The following is a 26804-nucleotide window of genomic DNA, read 5'->3' as shown; positions in this document are numbered from 1 at the left end:
GACCCCTGAATTATGAACGGGTCATAAAAATTTTCCATTTTTACTTATCCATCTTGGGGTGGGGAGTTGGCTTATAAACGAACCGGCTTATAATTGAGTATATTCGGTGTATATATAAAATTACTGCTGATAAAATTTGTGCACAGAAAGATTGGTAGAATAGTAAATAACTGAGGACCTGGAAGTCATACAGAGCTATCTGGATTACTTGATGAGCGGAGCATCTGGAAACAAAACAGATTTTAACACAGCCAAATGCAAAGTTATATGTCTAGAAACAGGCCATGCGTACAGAATGTGAGACTGTATCCTGGAAATAAGGGGACATAGAAGACAAACATGAATTTCCAGTGTGATGCTAATGCAATTCTTGTACGTATAAATAAAGGAGTAGTGCAAAGGACTAGGGAGATGATTTCGCCTTTGTATATAGTATTGGTGGAACTGATACTGGAATATTGTGTACGGTTCTGGTGTCTACATTTTTAAAAGGAAGTTGAAAAATTGGATGGAGTACAGAGAAAAGCCACAAAAAGGAAAAGGCTGAAAGTGAGAGATCTAAAGAACTAAATCTGTTTAGTTCATAAAAAATGAGATTGAAAGGGGACTTGATTACAGTTTCTGGAAGAAAATACTGAGTTATATAAAGGGGTCTTTAATCTACTAGAGACAGGCATAACACAAACCAATGGCTTTAAGCTAGACAAATTCAATTTGGAAATAAGGCATAAAATTTTAAGTGTGGATGATTTTAACCCCTACCAAGGGAAGTGGTGAATTTTCCATCTCTTGATGTCTTCTTGTCAAAACTGGATGTCTCTCCATAAGTTATGCTGTAACCAAACACAAGTTATTGAGCTCAATACAGGGGTAATTGCCTTATAGTGATACATTGAACTCCTTGAGTCCATCTAGCTTAAAGAAGAGGTTAAGGGATGGTTTTCCTCACCATGATTACAGTCTGTAAGTACCTACATGGGGAACAACAATTTGATAATGGATTCTTCAGTCTAGGAGAGGAAGACATAATGTGATCTAATGCATGGAAGTTAAAGTTGAACAAATTCAGACTGGAAAAAAGGCATACATTTTTAGCAGTGAGAGTAATTAACCATTGTAACAGTTTACCAAGAGTAAATGGTGAATTCTCTATCACTGACCGTTTTTAAATCAAGATTGGATGTTTTTCTGAAAGATATGCTCTAGGAATTATTTTGGGGGAGTTCTGTGGCCAGTGTTGTACAAGAGGTCATACTGGACCCTCTGAGTCCCCGGAAGAGGTGGTCAAAGAGGAGGAGAAGATTTCAGATCAGGAGACAACACCGGTAGCCAATTTCTCGTCCTCTTCCCCTGATGAAACCATCATGCCCTAACCTCCCAGCACGGGGGATGACTTGAAACAATTTCAGGACCTTTTTAAGAGGGTGGAGGACTCATTGGACAGTTTACTGGAGGAAGTGCCAGATTCACAACATAAACTATTTGATGTCTTATAGACCTCAGCCTCCTCCAAAATCGCTCTACCAATGAATGATGCAGTCATGGAACTGGCAAAATCAATTTGGGAGACCCTCGGAACAATTCCACCTATGTGCAAAAGATCTGACCAAAAGATACTATGTGCCTGCCAAGGGAACGGAGTTCCTTTTCTCACACCCTGCATCAAACTCCTTAGTCATGGACGCAGTAAATGAACAGGTAGGCAACAACATCCCAAAACCACACCATATGATAGAGATTGGAAGAGACTAAATCTCTTCAGTCATAAGACCTACTCCTCGGCAACGTTACACTTCAGGATCGCCAACTATGAGGTATTTGCCAAACACAACTGCACAAATTATTCAGAATTGTCAAATTTTATTAAACTCACACTGGAAGAGAAGAGAACAGTTTAGGGCAGGGCCGGCTCGAGGCAAACCAAGCAGGTGCTTGGGGCGGCACATTTTCAGGGGTGGCATTCCAGCCAGCCTCTTTTTTGTGCTTATGCGGCAAAAGCCTAGAGCCGGCCCTGGCAGCAGCAGCATGTCCTGCACCGGGGGCGCCCTGGGGCCACTGCGGTTCACGTCGGGGAGCAGCGCCCACACCTTATGGCCGGGCGGGCTCCGAGCGCAGGACACTCGGGCTGGGGGCCACCCCTTGGGGCACACGGAGCCACCTGCAGGTGCCGCAGGGTGGCCGCCCCCCCAGGGCTTCAGCCGGGGCTTGGCTAAGCGGCCAGAGCCGCCCAGGGACTGCAGAAGAGCGGCCAGGAGCAGCAGCAGGAGTGGGGCCATAGAGGGTGGGGCGCTGCCGTGCGGGGCCCACGTCTTGCTCTCTGGGGCTCCGCTCCCTCTGGGGCTGCCCTGCCCAGGCTCCTCAGCCCCTTGTTGGGGCATTCCCCCGGCTCTGTCCTCCTCGGTCCCGGCTGGTCCTGGAGGCGGGGGCCCTGGCTGGAGGGACCCTGGGCTGAGGCGCGGCCCGGAGACCTGCTGCTTACCCCAACCCTGCCAGCGCTGGACCAGCTGGAGGTGAGGGGGGAGCAGGCGGAGTCAGCGCTGGTGGGGGGAAGCCCAGGGTTGGGGCGGCAGGGGGTGCGGGTGGGTTGGGGGGGGGGGAGAGCCCAGGGTTGGGGCGGCACGGGGTGCGGGTGGTGGTGGGGGGAGAGCCCAGCACTGGGGTAGCAGGGGGGTGCAGGTGGGGGGGAGAGCCCAGGGCTGGGGTGGGGGGGAAGCCAAAAATTTTTTTGCTTGGGGTGGCAAAAAACCTAGAGCTAGCCCTGGTTTAGGGCCATCATCTCTGAAGGACATCTTCTCGACAGAACAGCATTGCAGGCTGCACTAGACTCCGCGGACACCGCAGCATGGTCTATAGCAACAGCAGTAGTTATGAGGTATGCATCCTGGCTACGTCTCTCTGGGTTCAACAGTGATAATCATGATGGACACTTCACTACTAGATTGGGGAGCACATCTGAACTCTCTTACTATCCGGGGCCGTTGGTCCCCATCAGAATCCCTCCTACATATGAACCTACTGGAACTATGTGCTGTTCACAGTGCATGCTCCCATGTCCTGCCTACAATCAAGAACAAGACCATAAAGATCCTCATAGGAAATATTACATGCATGTTCTATATCAACCGGCAAGGGGGGGCATGTTCACGCTGCCTATGGACAGAAGCCATGCTACTCTGGAACTGGAGCATCAGTCACAATATCGACATCTCCGCCTTCTATCTGCCAGGATGCCAAAACACCACTGCAGATGCACTAAGCAGAAGATATTCCCAGGATTATGAGTGGGAATTAGACCCACGAGTATTACAAAACATATTCAAACACTGGGGATTCCCAACTATAGACTTCTTTGCAACAAGACAGAATGGCAACTGTTCTCAGTTCTGATCCAGAGCAGGATTGGGTCCTTGCTCCCTGGGTAATGCTTTAATCATGAAATGGGACACACCTCTCCTATATGCCTTCCCTGACAGACATGTTCCAGTCCATAGTCTCTGTCTGAGAGCCTCAAGTCCAACCCAAGGACAACAGTATGTTCATATGTACAGCTGTTGGGGTACATGGCCATGTATGTGACTCAGCCTTCTAGATTTTACCTCAGAGGTCTGCAGGCTTGGCTTCACTTGATATATTGCCCAAGCAGGTATTTGCTAGACCTGCTGATTTTTGTGTGCCTGCACAATTGCTTCAGTCTGTGAATTGATGATTAGCGCTTCAGAGTGTATGCAGAGGGGCTCCTTACCACCAGAACCAACTACAACTCTTGTAACACATGTGTTCACCAAAGATTGGCAGGTGTGTCTGGATCAACTTCACACTCAAGGACTGTAGATGCCTCATGGAGTTGTGTGTCATATAAATGTGCTGGAACTTTGAGCTGTTTGCCAGACAAGTGAGACGTTGGTTGCCACTATTGAGGGCAGGTGGTTTTAAGTTCTCATTGACAACAACACTGCTGTGTTTTATCTGAGCAAGCAGGTGGGGCAATGTTATCTCAGCCACATTAAGAAGTGATTTACTTGTGGAATTTTTGTACAAAGAACAGTGTCTTGCCAAATGCTTTTCACCTTCCACGAGTGAGGAACAATAATATAGATCCCATCAGCAGGAACGTCATTGATCATCACAAGTGGTCAATAGAGAGACATTCTATAGCAAATCTTCCATCAGTGGTGATATACTTGATGATAAATCTCTTTGTAACCAACCTGAGCAACAAATGCAGAAGATTCTGTTCCGTGGAGGTCACAGCCAGGGTTCCCTGACAGATGCCTTTCTTCTTCCTTGGCTGAATAATTCCCTCCAGTCCCTCTGATTCCAAGGATGATCAGGAAGATACAAAAAGATAAGGCAGCCTGAATACTCCATTGTAGCTGCCTGGCCGATGCCGTGCTGATACATGGACTTGCATCACCTCTCAATTTGACCACCCATTATTCTACCTGTGGATGAGGATCTCTTGTCTCAAAACCAAGACAAATCATTGCACCCCTTTATTCCTGGGGGAATTCTGTGCCAAAAATTAAAACTTCTGTGCACAATATTTTAAAATGCTGCATATTTTATTTGTCAAAATAACACTACATGATTATGCCAGTTTCAATTATTTTGGCTATACAGACAACAACAAAAAAATTCCCCCAGGAACAGAGAGTTAAAGAAACCCCTACAAGAACCCAATTCCTGTTTCTCTGTGCCCTCCCTCCCCCACCCAAGAGCCCATCTGGGGGGCCAGACACCCATATCCCTTCCCCTCCAGAGTCCAGCCATGGGCATCCTCTGGTCCAGACACCTGCATCCCTTGTCCCCCAGAGCCCAGGGATCCAGAGGGAAGAACAGCCTGATGATGGGTCCTGGGCTTGTATGGAATTTCCTGCACGCCACCTCCTTCTTTCAGGGCATGTGCGGAACTGCAGCTGCTGGGAACCCTCTAGCTCCTCCTCCCCCTCCTCCTCCTCCTCCCCCTTCTCCTGGTAGTGTCTTCTGTTTGTGAGCTGGGAAGCTGCTGGATCCAGTAGCCCCTAGTAGTGACCAGCAGCTCTGCAGTCCATTTCTGTGAGGGGAGGAAAAAGAAAGTTCTGCACAGAACATTAATTCTGTGCAAATTCTGCATTGTGCAGTGGTGCAGAATTCCCCCAGGAGTAACCCCATCCTACAATCTCTTCACCTTATGGCATGAGTGATTTCTGGTTGAGCAATGAGGAGTCTGCTCCTGAGGTATCCAGACTAGTTTGGTGAACAGCTGAAAGGATTCCACTAAAGCCATGTACAAAGCAAAATGAAAAAGGTTTTCAATCTGGGTATAATCACACCAGTAATCACCAGATAGCACAGACATTAGCCATATGCTGGACTACCTACTGCATCTGAAATACTGTCAGTTCAGTGAGAGTCCATTTAACATCCATTTAGTCATTTGTAAAGCAGTGACATAGTCTAGACATGATGCTATTACTCAAGCTGTCCGAGACACTGCTATCTTTGGCAAGTAATTGTTGCAGTCTCACTTGAAGTTTGAAGTCCCACCATCTGAAAAAGGAAACTATTAGTGAGTCACGTGTAGAGGAATTTGTATGTGCAATCACTCCAAGGAGAGAAAAACTGTTGCTTACCTGTTCTTTGATATGTTTTGTGCACCTATACCTTCCATGACTCTTCCACCTTCCCTGCTACTTTGGGTTTTAGCTAACTGATGGTGCAAAGGACCAAAGAGGGAGGGAGCAGACATGCCCCTTTATACCTTTGGCTCTGTGTGTGCGGATGAATGGTGGTGCATGCGCTGCTTGCTGGAATGGTTGGCAAAAGTCTCTGACGCACATGCATTGGCTGCACATACACCTACAGAGGAATTGTATGTATGCACAGTGCATCCTGAAGAATAACAGTTACTGTATTGGTAAGAAACTGCTTTTTCTTGCAGTAAAAACTGGATGATCTTCACTTCTCTTTCCCATTCAGTTGTTTTATGTTATGAGTAATTATCATTCCTCTAGAGTTAGTGCAGTGTGGAATAGATTTACTTTGGGCCTTGAAATAGTGTGTTTTTGAAATACATAAAGTCTCCCTTGAAATCAAGGACACAAATTGTAAATTGTGTAAATTCAAGAAAGTGAAGTGGAAACCCATTTTTGTGGTACACTTCTTTTTCAGGTTAGATATTAACTAGTAGTTTTTTACTTTTAATAAACTATGGTCTGACATCCACTGCTAGATATTTTTCTGAATAAATGCTTTTGTTTTTGATGTGCAGTGGTTAAATGCTAAAAATATATAGTTCACATGATCTGAGTTGCACTCAGCAACTTGGAAGGAGTAGTCGTGTATTGTTACAATGTGCTCAAAGAGAACAATGATAGGATGATAATTAAAAATATTGGCTTATTTTAAATGGGTGGAAAAATAAAAGCACACTTTCAAGAAGCAGGATTTTAAGAGCTCAGCTTGATTGTTTTAGATAAAATTTGAATGTAAGGAAAACGTAACATACAGAGATTCACCTGAAAAATACTGGATTCTAGTCATAAAGTTGGTGATTGCGCTTTAAATTAATTTTATATTTGGTATACTTCTTCTTTGTGTCTTTCAGTATTTTGACTAAAAGCCCACAGAAGACTCTCGCTAGTCAGTCTCCTACCTAAAAGTGCTGACCGCCCCCAGGTGGGTTCATTTTACCAAACATTGACTGAAGATTATTACACAGTTGAACGAATGTCTCCAGTAAATTAGGTTTAATGGGTTGACCAAAGAGGGTGGAATCAACCAGAATCCTTGATTTGTTGGTTATAGATGTCCAACTCCCATGAACCAGGTTGTGTAGGTCAACATATTGCAGTTATGTTGATTTTTTGCCAGATCTTTAACTGAATTATTCCTGCACTAAAATGGGAGTGCTGCTAACTTCACTTTTCTGTTCTGCAATACTGGTTTTTGTCCATTCTGATTTGTCCTTGCCCCTGACCTGATTTTCCTCCTTTTTACCTAGTATGAGGTTGGGGTTGAGAATTAGCATTGTGGTTAAAATAATCATTTCTGTTTAGGTCTTCCTCTTGGACATGTTACTCAGTTTCTATTCTACTCAGAACTATTGCCTGTATTCTCCCTGGAACTATTGCCGTCTATCATATGGAATAATTATTTGGAATGCAAAGTCCAACCAGACAACCTCTTTTGTACTCTCCTTTAATGGCTTGTCCAGTGTTAGCACAAACAGATATTGCATTTACCACTTAAGGTCAGCCTTGGATGACTTTCCAAAACATTGAGATAGAAGATAGCGTGGAAGCAGTTGAACTAACTGTGAATTGCTTTGATCTTCAGTTGTCCATCTCTTCATTTGATGAATTTTGATAGCCTGGATGATGTACGTTTTCCTAATATAGTGAATTTTGTTTGGCAGAAAATACTATCATAGTGGTTAGTTTTTTTACATCAAAATCCTACTATGTTGCAACAATTTCTTTTCTCCTGACTTGTGTAACTGGGCTCAGGTTTTTGGAAGGAAAAGATCCTAGTTGCTATGATCTTTGTTCCTCTTGGCTCTTGTCTTACATACAATTCTTAACATTTTAATTTACTTTACTTTACCAACCTAAAGGAATCTAGTATCTCTCCCTTTGTTGGATTGTACATGATATTAATTTTTAGTAGTGCAGGTATGAGATTTACCATTGAACTTCAAAATAAGTCTCATCCTCAGGCATCCATAAGATACTTATCTTCTTGCTGAAGTCTTGGTTCTTAAAATCCTACCTTCTTCTCACTCAGCCTAGGCTTGTCTTAGGTATCTCTCATAGAAACTGTAGAGATTTTCCATCAGCAGTTTCAGAATTTGAAGCAGTAGTTTGTAGATTGCGCTTTGTAGCCATTCAATTATATAAGCTGTGAAAGTAAATTAAAACTTTTCCAGAATTCAGTTTACTCTATTGCTTGAACTGAGATTAAATGGGAACCTGTAGTTTCCAGAGCCTGAAAAACCCACTGAGATTTTATTTCTGAATGGGGGGGGGAAGGGGACGGGGAGACTTGGAAAAAGGTGAGGGGCTGAAGAGGGAGAAACTGCTGCCTGCTCCTAGGCAGAGTAAAAACTGGAAAAGTCCGTAACTTGTGTTGATCTTCTAATCAAATTACCAAACACTACCAAATCTTGTGTTTTAGCTGCTTAGTTTATCTGAAACCATTCATATCCTCCTTTAACATCTCAAACACACATGATGAATCTGCTGGTCCAGAATTCCATAAAACAAGAGGTGAATGTTCATTTTATCTTCATTTCTTCTTCGCTGTTACCACTTCATCGCCTCTAAGTTTATTCATGGTACATGCTTTTTTATCACATCATGTATTTTAAAGAAAGAGAGAGAGAAAAATCATCCACCAGAGACTCTTAAACTAAGTTAGAGATCTAGTCTTTGAAAATTATTTACCTCTGCCCTCAAGAGATTTTGGTAAAACTGTTAATATGAATAACATTTTTGGAATAGAAGAGTGCAGGTGCAAAACAGGCAACCAAATCTTTTTGACTGTTTTCTTCACTTTGTATAAAGCACCAGAATATTTTAAAATTAAAATTATAAAAAGAAAGGTATCCATTACTTTGATAAGTACTACACCCCAAAATGAACCATCATTTAAAATATTCATAACACTATCCTAAGAATTTTAATTAAGTATAAACTTTTTATATTAACTCTGGCAAGATCTAATACAGTTGTTTTTCTGTCTCTGCTTGAATGCAGTACAGCTGCTTTTTGATGTCATTAGCTATTTAAATGGAATAGAAAGTGGGAGAGGAAGAGGGCTAAAAAGACGACAGTTTTTTTTTTTAAAGAAAAAAGCTGATAGTGTCTTCAGTAAGCAAATTATTTTGTTTTTTTCCCTTTTGATTAGGATATGAAATAACAAGTGACGTCTGATTGCTACAAAAGAAATTACATCTGCAGAATTTAACTGGGGCAGTTTGGAAACTTTTAGTAAAGTGTTCCATATTGCTCCACTATTTAGGCGGACACAAGGATGACTCTAGCAAAACTTTCCTCTGTATGCTTGTGGAAACGTCACTATCTACCTTTTCCTCAAATAGAATAATACAACTTCTGGATAGTTTATTTGTATCCTAGGAGCATCATGTTTAATGCTCATCAAATGCACCTGACAACCCAGATCCAGTAGTAACAGTAGTATATCTGATGAAGCTTGAGAATGACTAGACTCCCTGTTTGCCTGTGAAGGATGGCAGTACATGCACAAACAGATACAATGCTCAGTGTTCACTGAACAAATTGGAATTTTTTTGACCAACCCTAGTTGGTCCACTCTAAAGAGAATGTAATCTATATGTTTGTGGAAAGTAAGCAGTTTTTACCAAAAACAGATTTTAACTTGTCACCCTGGTATTACCATGGTAATATCCGTGATATTGTGAACTACTGTTTTTACTTAATAATGAGGCAGTCTGTTTCTGTAACCTGGGTGATGAACCAAAGACCCTGATTTTGGTTTTAATTTAATTTTAAAGTGAACTAATTTTAAGAACGCTTTTTTAGTGTATTAAAGTCAAATTGCAGAGAACAGATAGTCTGAGTGAGAGATCTGCTGAAATACAGCACCATACTATTGGAACATGTATACATTATGAAGAAAACTCATTGAGCTAGAAGGTTAACAAATATCAGGGGGGTGAAAGGTCTTGTTAAATCTCCTTCAGTCAGAGGTGCATTAGCAGTTGTAGACAGCATTAGATTAGTTCCCATACTGGTGATATGCAGAGCAGCCATATGGAGTTGTTTATATATATAAATTTATGAACAGCTATTATATGGATTATGTGTGGACTATAAATATGGCTTACTGGCATTAGAGGGCTTGATTTGATGCTCAATATTTTCCAAGTTTTTCTCATGGTGAGGTTTTTCTCAAATCTGAATTATGGCTGTATTTTCCCTCATGGATTGTGTTTCTTGTTAGGTTTGAAATGTTTTTTGTATTTAGTTTTTCAAAATGAACATTTCTTAGATCTACTTTGTTCCTTTACATTTGGGAATAAGAATATAATACAAAACATTATGAAGTGATTGCTTCACATTTTGCAGTAATTGGCATGTAATATTTTGTACAATCAACTGTATAATAAGAAACATGATCTAAGAAATGAATATATTTTTAAAATGAATTGTTGAAAAGATTAAAATTACCAGGAAGTATTATGTACTTGAGCATATAGTTTAAGAGGTGGCAATAAAAGTGTGGATCACAAAGACCATATTCTTTACTCACCTGATGTGGCAGTTGATCTGTGCAGCAGACCCTTTTACCTGTGTGGAGCCTCATTGATTGCAGAAATGGAAACTAGATTGTTGTTTTGGTTTTTATTTTTGGTGACCATATGAATGACACAAGGGGACTTGAAATGATTTTTACATGCAGTTAGAACTCCCATGGAAAAACATTATAAATATGGAAACCAACTGTCCACTTGTCCTGTAAATTTTTTCTCCAGGTCCACCTACAGAAATCAGACTATTAATAATTACTTGAGGGGCAGGTGGAAATAGCTGGCACTTAATATATTTATAATTATCAGAAAAATTTGCAGTTGTATATATGTGTACACATTGTACATATGTGATTGTATCCATAAACCTCATTCTTCATGTCACTTGTTTTCGTACTCTTAGACTGTGTCTGCACTTGTGATTGTACATGGTTACATGTGCATTGTTCTGCCATAACCCCCCTGTTGTCCACATCTGAAGCCCTGAAGCAAATTCCTGAAGGAGAGTGCACAGCATGAAAGCTAGCACTCAGAAGGAGTGTGGGTATGTACATGCCTCCTCTATTTCATGGCCCCATAACTGTTCTGCAGTGCAGCATGGATGGGGTAAAGGGCCTGTACCAGGTCACAGGTATCTATAGTCCTCGAAGGCTATTTCCACAATGCATTGATCCTTTTGCTGCCTGATTCTTATCCAAAGGTATAAAAGGTCCCTGGCCCCCCGTTGCCAGTGGTAATAACGACCTGTCTGAGCACTTCATATCAGTTCTTCTGTAAATTCTATTGATCAGTACAGCGATCATGGATCATGTTCCAAGGGCTGCTGCCCCGTCTCTGGAGCACACTTAGGTACTGATCAAGCTGTGATTCAAAGTACACTGTCCTCCATGACTTCGTCTGCAGAAGCAAGACTATACACCCGTGCCAGGAAGTTTCATGGAAATTGGAGGTGGTGGGCATTCACTGGACTAAGTCCCAGAGCTGGGAGCATATGAAGTATCTCAGGCTTCTGTACTGGAAGGTGAAGGATGCCAATAATCTCTCTGGGAGGGTACCTAGCACATGCCCATGCTATGAGGAGGTGGACCAAGCACTCCTCAGGGCTGAGAGTATGGAGCCTGAAAAGCCTCTCGATCCCCTCCTCAACTCTGCTGGCCTCGTTGTATGACCGGATGCCAATCAGGGGCAGGGCAAGGAGGCTACACGGACCTCAAAGGAAGCCCCAGGAGAGCCAGAGGATAGGCATATGTGATTCTACATCTCTACTGGACAGACCCAGTTGAGGAAGCTCCTCTCCCCCCCCCCCCCGCCCCCCAAGGAGCCTGAGGAGGACTCCAAGCTGCTGCAGGAACTAGAACCTCAGGCTGGTAAATCATAATCGCTTCCCCCCATATTACTGGAGCAAGAGATGACATTAATACATGCCTGAAGTTGGTGCACCTCTGTGCCTTCCATTCCCCCACTCTATCCTGACATGGTCCCCAAGCAGGACATTACTGTAAACCAGTGATTTTACTGAAATCCCATGAACCCTGTAAAGCATTTAGAGGAAGCTATACCTCATTGCAAATGACCTGTCAGTATGCTCTTGTGTCTGGGCATTTCTTGACCAGCACTCTGGCAGTGATAGTCCTTGGGTGTGTAGATGGAGGGAGGGTGGGATTGGTTCTTAAAGGCGCTGGTTGGGGAAAGAACTATTTTTGACACTTATGGTTATACAAGGATCCAACAGCTCCCCCTTATCTCCTCTGCTTTTCCTTCCCCATATGAATGAGAGCCACATGGATGTGCGGCGGGGTGGTTGGTTTCTTGTGTGCAGGCCTGTGTAGGTCCAGGAAAGGGAATTGTTTGGTTGTCCGAGGAATGTGATCATTTCCAGTGTTTATTACTGTTCCCAGTTCCCGATGTTTGTCTTCTCCCTGTGCTGAACCACTCCAGAACAGTGCGTGTGGGTGAAGCATCTGCTACAGCAGTTGCACAGATACATTGCCATGTCCCATAGCAGTGGAGAGGTGACTGGCTTGTGGTGTTCATTCAAAAGTTCAGGGAAGAAAATACACTTGTGGTGTGACTGTTTCCCTGTCCCTTTCAGTGCAGTTTGCTGGACACAGGGGTTGGACTTTTTGGGGATGCAGTGGAATTTAGGGGGTGGGCGGAAGTTTTCTGTGATTCTTCCATGGGAACTCCATCTGCTAGCTAAGAATACACTCAGCTTCCTCTTGAATTGCCTCCCAAAATTCAGCACATTTTTCGTCTAGCAGAAATTCAAGCTTGTTCTTCAGGTTTAACGGCAGGGCAAATGTGTTTGATCCAGCTGCGTAGCTCACTAAACCTCTCCACGCAGCAATATGTGGAGGGTGACCATTACCAGAAACATCTCTCTGGCATAGATGGCTGGGTGTCCTCCAGAGGACTGGAAAAGCCTCTTTTCGTTTTTATTCCAGTACAGGTCTATCGCATCTTAACGCGCATTTAACATGCACGAATTCAGCTTTACGTGGTCGGCAAAAACAAAACAAGAAAAATAACAATTTAAGTACTGTTCCTGTAGTGCGGGCGATTCCGCCTGACATTACACTCAATGTAATTTTGACTATACGCGGTTTTCACTTTACGCGCTGACCATGGAACATAACCCCAGCGTAAGATGAGACAGATCTGTACCTTGAGTATAGCTGTGTTATCCAAATGACTGCCTGCTGTTAAAGAAGAAATACGTAACTACTAACCTATGTCATCCCTGAAAGGAACTGAACTCCATCCCAAACTGGTCCTTTGATGCATTGTAAACAGTGCAACATTTTAATAACAGTACTGCAGGTATCTTAACATTTATTTACTTTTAGCTCCTTCCTCGTAAGTCTTAAGTTTTCTGAAGGAAGGGGGCTGTAACAGTAGCATTCCAGAGATGGTTAAAAGTATCAGTATTGTGGCCTTCAGCAGCACAGTTGTTATGTGGGGGGACTTCCTAGGGTCCTTCAAAGGAGAAGTGAAATATAATGCTAGACTTGCCTTTGACTTGCCAAGACATTCCAGTTCTCACAGGGAAACCATTCCTCTGGTAGGGCAGGAGTGGCACTGCAGACATAGCAGAGACAGACAGAGAAGGGCCCTGGAGAGCTTTCATGTTGCCATAGCTCGAAAGAATCAGGAACAGTTCTAGTTCCTTTAGGGCAAGGGACAATCCAGCCGGGGAGTGGGGTTGGGGGCCGCTCCGCGCACATGTGCTGCGACTCTGCACAGCTCCTGGAAGTAGCGGCATGTCCCCCTCTGGCTCCTACATGTAGGTGCAGCCAGCGGGTTACGCACGTTGCCCCTGTCCCAAGCGCCGCCCCCAGAGCTCCCATTGGCCAGGAACTGTGGCCAATGGGAGCTGCAGGGGAAGTGCCTGCGGACGGGGCAGCACACAGCCGCCTGGCCACGCCTCCGCGTAGGAGCCAGAGTGGGGACATGCCGCTGCTTCCGGGAGCTGCTTCAGGTAAGCACCACCCAAAGCCTGCACCACTGAGCCCCTTCCATGCCCCAAACCCCTCCTCCTGCCCTGATCCCTCTCCCACCCTCTGAACCCCTCGATCCCAGTCCAGAGCACCTTCCTTCACCCCAAACCCCTCATCCTCAGCCCCACCCCAGAGCCCACACCTCCAGCCAGAGCCCTCACCCCCTTCCACACCCCGATCCCCTGATCTAGGGATAGCCCTCAGGCAAAAGTATTTTCAAAGGGTGACTGAATTATAAAAGTGAGGGGCAAAACACCCCGAAGTTTTCTCTCCCTATCCATCGTTCTCTCTTTCACCTGAGAAGATAAAAGAAACAGCCTTTGGACTTTGTGAGCAGATCCTGTCTTGAGGACTTGATCAGAAATGTCACTGAAACATGTGATCAGGTATTTCATCTTGAACCAAGTCTAGTTTAAGTTTTAATACTAGGAAGCATTTTATCTTTACAGTATTTCTCTTGTGACTTTAATGCCTTATACTTGTACTCACTTAAAACCTATCTGCTTGTAGTTAAATAAACTTGTTCTTTAATCAGAACTAATTCAGTATTGTCAACTTACTTAGGGTAGTGAACTGTTGTATATTGATCCCCTTAGCAGGGCAACTGACCCAGGAGAGGACTGGGCAGTGCAGAACACACATTTTGGGGGAAAATCTAAGACTGGGTGTGTGTTGGGATCACCCTGCAAATGGTAACCAATGCTAGTAGAAGTCAGAGTGTAACTGATTTGTGGCTGGCAGACTGCATGTTCAGGGTGTGAGCTGCAATCTGGAAGGTTGTTTGTGAGCGGCCCAGATGGGAGCTACAGCAGCAAATCTTTGTGAGGCATCCAGGTTTTCATGGCAGGGGTGACAGCCCCTCATTGGTCTGGATTGCATCCTGGAATGTCATACCCACATTGTTGTTGTTGGGGCATTTAGTGCACTGAATGAGGTACACCACATGTTGCGATAACAGATGCAACACCTTTATAGATATCTCCACTGCTACAATGACCAACATACCTTTTCAGGATCCATGGGTGCTACACCTGCCTGTCACAACATATGGTATACATCCCAATAACAGCTATGTGGGTGAAACCGGACAATCACTATGTGCTTGAATGAACTCACTCTGGAAAACAAGGTACCTTCAAAAGGTGAATCTGGGAGCATAAATTCACAACTTTGCTGAACACTAAAAATTATGGACTGAATAGAGACACTGGATTTATGGCTTTTTACAACAGTCTATAGCCCACTAACTGCTTCCTACCCAGCTGCCCTTATTTTAATTTTTCCCCTTCTTTCCATTTCCCCCCTATGACTGGAGAGGTGTTAACAGGCCACTTCACCTTGGCTATTCCTTGAAATATGTGTTAACTACTTATGCTAAACAATCTTTTCCAACTTGAGACTCTTGAGTATGGACTGGTGTATACTAGGATCTTACATCAGTATAGCTATGTGTCTCAGAGGTGTGAAAAATCCACACCCCGTCAGAGACATAGCTATACCAACCTAACCCCTGGCGTAGAGAGCACTAAGTTGATGGGAGAATTCTTCCATGAATTTAGCTACTGCCTCTTGGGGAGGTGGATTATCTATTCCAACAGGAGAAGCCCTCCCATCGGCATACATAGTGTCTACACTGAAATCTTTACAGCAGAGCAGCTATGCTGCTGTAATGTAGGATATGTCGTTTCCAGAGCTGTGTAAGTTCAAAAGCTTGTATATCACCAAAAGTTGGTCCAATAAAATATATTCCCTCACCCACTCTTATGCATAAACAGTTACAGATTTTCATTGTTTTGAATTAAAATAAAAATTCATGTTCTTCTTATTCTGAGCTTACTGATTTATTGGATATGTTTTATATATATTTTTTAGAGCTGAGCAGGGTGGATTTGATTTAAATCAAATTGATTTAAGTCATGATTTAAATCACTCGTCAGGAAGACTTGATTTAATCATGGATTTCTACATAAAAGTGAATTCTTGTTGGTTTTTATAACTTTAATACATATTCTTCACAACTCAGAGAGAGATGTAGGTTTCATTTTTAGAAGGTACACACTATATATTTTTAAACAGTGATTTATTTTGAAAACTTCTCATATTAGTTTTACAGCTATATCAGAAAATGAATGAATGTTTGGTTATTTCATTTACCAAAGGTAATTGAAGCAGATATTTATGAAGCCATTGGGAGGTTCTCCAATTCAACAGGTTAATCATTAATATTTGGAGGATTTTCTTGCCATACTGTATTAGGAGGAGAGCATCACTAGACAGACATTTAGATTGTTTTATTTAACTAAAACAACAGTGTTATGTATTCTGGATTTTTTTCTTCAACAGCAAACATAATATTTTAACAAAACAAGCATATGAATTTTTGAATTTAGTTAAACATTCAAGTTTTTTAAAATCAGGTTTGTTTTTGTTAAAATTGTTTTTAACTAAAATAGTTAAATGAAATATTAAAAAAAAAAATTAAATAGACTACGTCACCCAGGTCAACATGAGAAACATAAAATATTGGCTTCTGAAGATAACTCAGTCACCTTCTTCATCTGGAAAAGAAAAACAAGCTTTCCTGCTTTTTCAGGTTCCAAACGATTTCTCAATTTTGGAATGAATTAGTCCAAAGGAAGAAAATATTCTTTCTACACTGGCAGAAGAAGCTGCTGCTGTTAAAAGTGAGATTATCACTTCAACAGTCTCTGAATCCACGTGCTTAAGTGACTTCCCCCAGTTCACTTGTGACTTTCTTTAAAACATCATCAGCATACATATATTTTTTGAATGGTTCACCCTTAGCTCTGAAGTTTATTATAGTTGGCATTATAGAGGGATGATTGCTGGATGTCCATGTCATAGCCAACTCCTCTTCTTCAGTAGTTAAGATCTGACCCTGGTACCGAGTATTGAGAATATTTGTAAGAAAATGAGCTGGAGATAGTGTTTGTCCCATTTTTTTAATTCTTGTAATTTATCTCTGTCATTGCATATTTCTCTTTTTAAGATCTCACTCAGTTCCTTCCAAATTTCAACAGCGTCAGCAATAAAACAGCTATTTCCCTGCATTTTGTTCAAGGCTACAGAAATAGGCTTCAGGGTACTCAGCATGTGTTCGTTTCTCTTAAGCCCAATGTTGAGAACTTCGGCTGTGACAGTGCCATCTATTTTTTCATGGTATAGTGCTCAAAACAGTCCACTACTGAGTTCCATCGCACGTCTTGTGGGAGAGTTAGCTTGGGTCCTCCTACTTTTTTCAGAGAAGCTACTACAAAATGGTTGTTATGGAAGTATTTTGCGATTTCAACAACATTAGCCTTTATTTCTGGAACACTGAAGTCTTTGGCTAGGAGGTGCAGCAAATGAGCACAGCAACCGTATGTTATTAGCTTGGGACTCTCTAAATAATTTCTTCTCATCTTGGATACATTTGCAGCATTGTCTGTGACCAAGCTGCATACTAGACATTTGAATCTTTTTTTCACAGTTTGTTATAGCTTTTACTGCTACTTCTTGTAAGTATTCTGCTGTGTGCGCATTTCCTGATGTATCAATTGTTTCTGTAAGGAAGACATTCCCTTCTTCTGTTGTCACACAAGCACATACAATAGGATCATTGTGGACATTGCTCCACCCATCAAGACACAGGTTAACAATTTTACCCTCTAGACCTTTCTGCACACTGCTCAATTTCTCTTTCATACACTTTATCCAGCAATTTGCCTGCGACATCTGTTCTGTTGGGTGGCCTGTATTCTGGTCTTAATGATTGAACCATGTTAATGAAGTGTGGATTCTCAATCCTATGGAAAGGAGAGTTTGTTGCATAAGCAAACCGGGCAATTTTTTCATCAGTTACCTCTTTTTGTAAACTGCTGGTTCTTATCACAAACTTATCTATAGTTGTTTCTGGATGATGGAGATTTTTTTTTCTTTTTGCTACAGGTGATATACTGTGGCTATGTGACATACACGATGTGACTGAAACACTATCATTGGCAGATAACTCTGAAACTATAGAAAATGATGGTGATCTTGAAGGTGGATAGTCTTCAGAATCCTGTATGTTGAGGATGGAGTCTCCTAAACAAAATAAGTCAATTGAGTTATTTCTCATTTAGTATTACTCATTGCATTCACTGACACTCAGCACTACTTTAAAGGTGAAATTGTAAAAGGAAGATCTGCCTATTTCTGCATCTAAAATGATAGTACCATAGAGTAACAACTATATTTTTTGCTCAAACATGAGAATTCAAGAATAGTCCAGAAGGAAGACAGGCAGTCCGTAAGAAAGAAGTAGGAAATAAAAAAGTTTACCAACCTGGAGATCCTGAATGTTCATACACGTTCCTTTCATCCTCTTCAGCGCAGCTTCTTCCTGAGAAGGAACACTTCTCATGATGTTGTTTCATTCGGACAATCAGGCCTTGCATTTTTTCGTTGCATTTTGCACACATGCCTGTCTTACCCACAGGTAGAGGAACTTCATTAAAATATCCCCAAACTGGGTCTCTTTTCCAGCCTTCTGTCATTATAGGTTTTCCCTTCTAGTGAGAGAATGGTATGGTAGATCTCAAATCAATGAAGGCTACACTCAGAAAGACCTCAAGACTTCTGGAATATGCTGCTCAAACAGTTTCACGTTTGTTTCTATTGCCTGTCCTTCCCTTCTCACATTTATCTCCAGACTTCTTCTCCTTGTCCAGATCTATTCTGCCCCCAACAATCTTCTATTCATTGAACTTTTTGAAACTTTGCACTTTTAGAGAGAAATAAGGGATTGACTCTGGGTACACAAATTTGCAGCGGGACAATAGGGTTGAGGTCTGTTATTTCTCACCTCCATATATTATTTATTTATTTATTTAAAAACCTTTTTGCTGTTAATAAGGGAGGCATAGCTCAGTGGCTTGAGCGTTGGCCTGCTAAACCCAGGGTTGCGCGTTCAATCCTTGAGGGGGCCATTTAGGGTCTGGGGCAAAAATTGGGGATTGGTCCTGCTTTGAGCAGGGAGTTGGACTAAATGACCTCCTGAGGTCCCTTCCAACCCTGATATTCTATGGAGAGACAAATCCACTGTTCGAGAATTGCAAAACTAAGCATCTCTTATAGTGCTCAGTCTAGAAGATACTGAGTCCTATTGGGAAGATAGAAAGGTTAACCTAAATAATCTATACAAAAGCTCCTAGAACCCCATAAGATTGGGTCCCTAATCCACTGGAACTCATTTACAAAACTTTTCTTAAACATTACATGAATATATTGTCTCATACTATAGAATTAGAATTTATAATCCCTATTCCATGATGAGATATCTTTGAGCTATAATGTACCTTAATTAAAACTATCCTTAGATAGGTTTTTTCCTCAAAAAGCATTTTATCAAAAAAATTGGACTTAAATAAAAAAAAATATATCCAATTTTATTTATTTATTTTATTTTAAATCATTGATTTTTATCCACCCTGGAGCTGAGAAATGTTTTGGACTACATTTTTTCAGGTTTATTACAAATAGAATAATGGAAAATATAATGGTGTGCATATGACTGATATTTAGTAGGTCGGACAGTACTGTGCTACCATTGCTGGATAAATAAACATTTTTCATTTCCCACTTAACTTATTCTTTTTTGCCATGCTGGTCTGACTTTTTTTGTTGCATTTTATTGGTTCCAAAATATTGTAGGTAGTATATCCATATACCATCCCATTTACTACCCTGGAGAGGTGGAATTACGTGATTTTCGGTTCCTTGTCTGAAAAGAAACTGGCAGTTGGAAGTTGACATTGTTGGGACTCCTTAAGATCAAATGATTCACTGGAGGATCCTAGATTGTTATTCAGCTTCTGAATCTTATGTGTGAGGTGTGTGATCACACTGTGTGGTCATATTAGAATTCATTCCTTTGAGAGAGAATTCCAGGTAAGGCACTTTTCTTTCTGTCATGTATAAAGTGATCACACTCTTCTGATTTTTTTTGTATCTGAAAAATATAATATAAATCTAATTATATATAAAATAAAATATACTTATGCAAAAAAGGGAACATCTGCCTTCTAAATGTTATTCAATGATAGTAATTAAAAGGTTAAGAAAGCTTTGAATTTTTAAATGTTTGTAACAGCTAGTAATCTGACTTACTGCAGACATTTTTGTCAAAGTTGAAAAAGTTAGAGCTAATTAATTTCTTGGGAGACATATGATGAAATTGTAGGTGTGATAACATATTTGAGTAACATATGGTCGTTATGGGGCACCTTTCTAATGACTGAGCACCAAGTTAAATATAGACTTCCCATTTTTCACTTCTAATAGCAGTTCTTTGTTAATACACTTTTAACTACTCTTATTTTCCATTGTATGTGGAATTTAATTCCTTGTATTTTAATGGAAATATGAAAAAGTAAATATTAGTATGCTGTAATATTGCCATGCCTAGATAAGAGTTGCCATAATTTTTCTGAAACGCGTAGTTCAGCTTTCTTTGTCATACATCTAATTCTACTCTGAGTAGACTAGAACATTAATTAAAATCAATTGTATTTTGACTTTTCAAGTAAAACTTGATATTTGCTACTGAATGTTTAGCTGTATCTTCTCTATAATAGTAATGACGATTCTTTTGGGAGATAGGGGGAAAATGCACATTGCTCCCCTCAATTTAAACAATATATTAAACCTTCATAAATGACTTTTATAAGATTATGTATTTAATAAAAACTAGGTTAGAAATAATATTAGACTAAATTCTTATTCAGTCCCCTAAATTGTGTTTGTACAGAGATCTGCTTTGAGGTGGTAGGTTGGTGTGATATTCTTTTTACCTCAATCTGGAGCCAGTACGCAGATAGGCTGCTCATCCATCCATTCTGTAGTTGCTGTTGCAGCCCGTGGGATTAGTGGCCAGGCTGGCTCTAGGAGCAGGCAATCTGGGTGTTTGGGCATCAACTCCCAGGTGGCAGTGTAATGTTATGCTACGTGGCTTGAGTTGTTTTGCTCTGTGATTGTCTGGCCTTTGTAGCTTAGTTGTTCCAGGGTAAGTGCAGGGACACCAAAAATGTCTTCTGCTCTGCTGGCAAAATACTTAAGGTCGTGCCTGCTGTGATCTCTGCAGAATCTTACGCAGCAGTTACGTGGGGAGTTAGGACAGTTAATCTGTGTAGTCCGCAGACACGCTGATTATGCTGCAGGCCCAGGCAGCCACAGATTCCACCTCTTCACTGCCACAGAGAGTTGCTCGAAAGTAGTGTTCTGAATGCGTAGGGAGTATAGATAAGGCTACATTTATGTCATGGAGGCCATGGAAATCACGGAATCTGTGACTTCCAGGGTCCCCTGTGACATTCTCTGCTTCATCCCCAGGGGCTGCAGGACTTTGGACCTGGCAGCGAACAGGGCCCTGGCAGGGTTCTAGTGACAGGTGACAGGGAAAGGGGGCCCCCTGCAAGGTTCCAGCAACAGGTGACAGACTCCTAAGGGGGCCCTCCTCGGGGTTCCAGTGATGGGTGACAGCCTTGCACGGAGGAAGGGGGATGCCTCACGTAAGTGGCTGGGCGTGTCCCGTTTCTCTTTGGGAAATGTGGTCACCCTGCAGCTTCCAGCTGCTGTGGGTGGAGGGGAAACCCCACAGCTCCCAGCCACCACGTTGGTGGGGGAAACCATAGAGCTGCAGCAGCAAATGTCACAGACAGGTCATGGCTTCCGTGAATTTTTGTTTATTGCCCGTGACTTTTGCTAAAAATAACCATGACAAAATCTTAGCTTTAAGTATAGAATTACCCCTGCTTGAACTTCAGTAGCCTGCTTCCCCAGCTCCAGAATTGTGATGGTTCTGCTGTACTTCAGGAATTGTGAAACAAGGGGAGGAGGTATAGAAAGGTGGTATTTGAACAGAGGGAACTGTTTTCTCTCATAATAAAAGGGAAACTGTTAAATGTCTGACCTAATTTTAAATTATTGTAATTTGGAGTTAATGTCAAAAATTAAATGAAACAAAAAAGCCCATTCTTTCAATTTTTCTAAAAAAACCTGGCTGTATTGCTGCAGGGCCAATGACTAAAGGGAGCTCACAATGTGTGCCAACTTGATACATTGGTACACAAACAAGGAAGCAAACAAAAATGTGTTTTACACAATAATGAGAAAAGGAAGAGTGGGAGAAAGTACTTAATACCATTGCTTCCTTTTCAGAGGAAAAGGAAGGTGAAGGACTTGCAGTAAATAGGACAAGGAATAATTAGGGCATTGGATTCTGTGGTGAGCTGGATCTAAATTTTGCTGCAAATTGACTTATTTATCAATGAAATTTCAATGTCATAAATGGAGAAGTATTAAACAAGATTTTTATTAATTATAAAAATGAGCAATTCACTTCATTTTAATTTTCAAGAAGAGACCACTTTTTGAATGATTTCTCATTGATTTCATATATGAATGCTAGGATATCACAGAACTTAACATTGACAGTACTTTAAAATTGCATTTTAGAAGTCTGGGTCCAATGTGGTAGGCCAAGGGCCAAGAGCTGAAGCGTTTGTATGCTGTGAGTAAAAGGGGTAATGACTGTTTTCTCACTTGAGTGATGGGAAGGAGACCAGGCTTTTCTTAGGTGGGAAAGAGAATCAGTCTGGGGTGCTAGAGATTGAAAAGACAGTCATACTACTGCATGGGAGGGGGAAGTGGAGTATTTGACAGGTAGAAGGGAATTATGACGTTTTGTAACTGCAGGATTAGTGGAGATATAAAATATGATAATAAAACAGATGTTGGGAGTGCAGGTTTTATCAAGATAGGGGTGTTAGTATATTCTCTGTCATCATAGGTTTGCTTTCTTACATAGTTAAATCTTTCCTTTCCTTTGTTCTTCTCCCCTTAACATGTCTTAATAAGTCTTAACATGTTCCTTGATTTGTGTGTGTGTAAACACTTTATTTTTCTTCCTGCAATTCCTGTCAGACTCCTTGATCCAAGAAAGTATTCAAATCTTCATCAATGAAATACTAATGTATTACACTGTTTATTTTGCTCCCTTTAGAAGCTCTTGAGTATGCCCAGTTTTTATGACTTATTCTGAGGAATGAATAGCAACCAGTGGGTGTGTGCTTTTTTTTTTTTTTTTTTTTTTTTTAAATGAGTGCTAAGTTTTCTATAGCACTGTTTCTCAGACAAAAAAATCCCAACAGTGTGGAGTGTTGATCTGAGTGTTCAATTAATTTTTGGGAGTGTCTTTGAAGCGTTAGGGGCATAAGCACAGACAAAGTATAAATAATTTAAAATCCAGAATCACTTTTATTTGTTTTAATTATGCCATTCTAAATTTTGTTTTATCTAGATACAAACAAATCATACAGAGTGAGCATAATCATAGACAAGTGAAGTAGGTTTTGCGGAAATGGATACACCTCTACCTTGATATAATGCTGTCCTCGGGAGCCAAAAAATCTTAGGTGAAACTGCATTATATCGAACTTGCTTTGATCCTCCGGAGTGTGCAGCCCTGCCTCCTTGGAGCACTGCTTTACCGCGTTATATTCGAATTCGTGTTATATCGGGTCGCGTTATATTGGGGTAGAGGTGTACTAATTTTGATCCAACAAGGCGATTTGTTATTACAGCTATGTAATTATCTTGCACTACAATATTATTGATAGTTTATCTGCATTCTTGGGTTAAGGCCAAAAATCTTTTCTCTCATTTTCTGTTTAGATTATTGTCTTTCCATATCATAAAGTAATTAAGTACCTGTTGACACTACATGTGGAGGGATGGGGGGACGGTTAACATAGCTATTTAAAATCTAATACACTTGATAGAATTCACGTGTGAACCATTTGTCTGGTTTCTTTTAGCTTTGTTGCTTAGAAATAGGTGTGTATAATTTTCGGAGGACTTGCATCTGAAATATCAGCAATAGTACTCTTATCTTACTATGCATAAATAGTAGTGGCAGATGTGATGAGGTCAGTATTCTGACTATTCACATATATCTGCTTATTTATTCTCAAAAATCCCTTAAGCCCCGAAGGGACTGGTGATCAGGGAGGAGGGTGTGAGAGTGTGTGTATGTTAAAAGTCTAATTAAAAAAAATAAGGGAAAAAAATGCATTTTATGGCACATGATGAACTCTCGCATCTAAGCATTTTTGGATGCTTTCATAGCCATCTGTGGAGGGTGGATCATTGATTATGCATCAGCCAGATAAAAGAGACCATTTTGACACATTCCTTCCTTCCCCAAATATCTTACTGCTCCAAAACTGCCTGTTAAATTGATCAAACTATGAAAACAATAGTTTGAGGGGGCAATAGAAAGTGTATATTATATAGAAAACACACACTGTAAACATTGTTTCTGGTGACTATGTACATTATTATGTGTTGACCATATAAATCACAGACGGGAACCATGAGTGATTCATACATCTAATTAAAAACCATCATGTAAAAAGTAGGATACTGTATGTAAAGTTTTGCTTCAGCTTCTAAAGTCTTTTAAAAATAATTTCAACATATTTTTAAGGTTTGATGTTCAGTGTACATAGTTTAGTCTTCATATATTGGGGAAGTCTAGTAAAAAATTGCCATATACCCAAATTTGTTCATTTACTAAGCACATTTACTCAGTTCATAGGTTTCAGAAGTTAAAATATAGGAGTAATAGAAAATTGTAAGGCCACGAAAGGTGCATGTAACCCATTCATTCATGTAATAAATGTGCAAAGACAGCGACAGATTATTTTAAAAAAACCAAACAAACCTGCAAAACAAAGCAAACTCACAGCTCTCCTATAATTAGGAATGATGATAAAGCTTAAGGCAGTCAATTCTAAATTTCAGTTGCTCATAATTTTGTCAGGAATGTTAATTTTATAGCTGAAACTCCGTTTGTCTCATCCCAGCTCAACAATAAATTTTAATTTTTTTAAAAATAAAAACAGGTTAGCTATTTTTAAGTTAATAGAAAACAAAAATTACCCCAAAGCCCAATTTTTTTTCACTTTGTTTTATTTTCTAAACAAGATCTTGCAATTTGCAGTATTGAAATAATGCAAAACATCCAAATGTTAAAACATGAAACTTGGCATATGGTTGTTTTTCTTTAAAGAATAATCGATTTCTTATGTTTGAAAAAAAATGATTAATGTGTTTGCAAGTTCTGTATCGCACATGTCCAGAACGTAAATTAGCTTTTATATTCTACTGTTGTGTGTGCTGCATTCTACAGCAGCAGATGCAGTCTTGGAAAAAATGTAGAATTGTAGTAAATCAGTAAATATTGATTTACCTGAATATTTCCACATTGTGCAAGATAATCTGATGTATTACAGATGGTGCATGTGCTGATACAATAACTGTTGTGTCTGCAAAATGCTTGGTTACTGATTCTAGTAGTGAGCACTTGTATTATAGTTGCTGTTGTGATTTCTTTCATGGGAGTGACTTAAAAATAAATAAAATATTTTAATATGACACTTATCCAACAATTTGTGTTTCTGGTTTTGAATATTCACTAACTAAAAACAATGTAAATAGTTATACAAAATGGGAAATTCAATATCATAGATGTCATTTTGTAAAAGTAAAGTCCTAATCGCTTCTAGGGCATGTGTACGAAAGTCTTTTATTACATGACCACATATGATTTCTTAAATACAGAGTATTTATGCATGTTTTGAATAGTGTGTATTAAATAAAGTCTGGGGCCACACACTGAATAAGGAGGCTAAAAATAAATATTGAGTAACTACCCATTCACTGAATGAGGGACCGTTCCTATGGTAAAGATAGTATGTGATCAGTTTATTACACACAACAGAGCCAGATTAAGGTAGACAACCTTAACTCTGGCATTTCCTAACTTTTGAGTGCTTGATTTTGCAACCTCAACGTTAATGTACGTTTTTTGGATGTAGTCTCCAGATTTATTTTTTTTAAAAATCTATCTTGGGGAACCATATCAACCCACAGTATGGATCAGGGTTTGGACCTTTATATCCACAACATAGACTTCTACCACTTGAGCTAACTGAGAACTGGTAGCAGTAGAAGGCTGTTAGCTTCTGTGTGGGGATAATACTCACACATTTTGCCAATGAATTTCACAGCTGTTTGCTGACAGTGGAAGAATGTAAAGACTTGAGAATTCCTGGGCTCAATTCCAGGTTCTAGAGGAGAGTATACTCTAGTGGTAATAGACTGTTTTGGTTCTGTTCCCCCAAACTGTCTCTGTCCCCCTCTGCCTTATCCCTTACCCCAATTCCTGTCCCCCTCTCTTCTCCACTTCTCCCCCATTACCTGCCTCTTGCTCGAGTCCCCCTCTGCACCTATCCACCTCCCTCGCCCCCAACTCCTCCTGTTGCTATCTACCACCTGGTTCCAGTTCTTGCCCAGTTCCTCCTCTGTATCTTTTGATGCCCCTCCCCATAGCCTCTGGTTCTTACCTCTGTCCTCTTATGCTCTTTTGAATCTCTCCATTCCATCATCTTTGTTTTCTGTACCTATCCACCAGGGATCCCATTTGGGATTTCAGTAGAGAGGCAACTTTCAGTGGGGCTCCAGGGCTATTTAGGCCCCTGTAAGCTGTTGGAATTTTTTGAAGGTCAAATTACAAAAAGCAGTTTATTTTGTGAGCATTTGTTGTGATTTTCCTATGCCTCCCAGCAGTGCCCAATATCTCCTTACTCACCCCCAAATTAGCTGGCAGCACTCCCTACCCAGCATTGTCCCCCACCTGGCAGCATCTTCCCACCCCTCTACTTTCTCCAACCCCACCTGCACTGCTCCCCCCCACTGTGCTGCCCCCAAATCACCTGGCAGCATGCCCACTAAGCAGCTCTCCCTCCCTCCAATCACAGGTCCATGGCCTGTGTCTGTAGTGGGAGATGTTTGGGGAGGTGGGGGGGAGTTTCTCTGTTCCATGTCCTACTCCCTTGAGGTGTCCTGCTTCCTGCTCACCTTGAGTTGGTGCTCCCTGTCACAGGCTTTGGCAGAGGAAGCTCCCTCCAAATCAGAGTTGTCGTGACTGACAG

The 26804-nt window shown here is 41.0% G+C and overlaps 1 protein-coding gene across 7 annotated transcripts in view; it reads left to right on the top strand.

The window, feature by feature from the left end:
• Nucleotides 1–26804, top strand: part of AKT3 (AKT serine/threonine kinase 3) — a 303148-nt gene that overhangs the window by 38471 nt on the left and 237873 nt on the right. The window contains exon 2 of one of the 7 annotated variants that reach the window (XM_065589154.1): nt 6587–6657. The exons of the other annotated variants lie outside the window; for them this stretch is intronic. The gene's annotated coding sequence lies outside the window, so the exon portion shown is untranslated. The remainder of the gene's footprint in view (nt 1–6586; nt 6658–26804) is intronic. 7 annotated transcript variants of the gene reach the window in all.

Source organism: Chrysemys picta, chromosome 3, assembly GCF_011386835.1.
Source record: "Chrysemys picta bellii isolate R12L10 chromosome 3, ASM1138683v2, whole genome shotgun sequence".
NCBI classification, from domain to species: domain Eukaryota; kingdom Metazoa; phylum Chordata; order Testudines; family Emydidae; genus Chrysemys; species Chrysemys picta.
The sequence above is the reverse complement of the archived record's forward strand: the minus strand, read 5'-3'. Positions and strand labels throughout refer to the sequence as shown.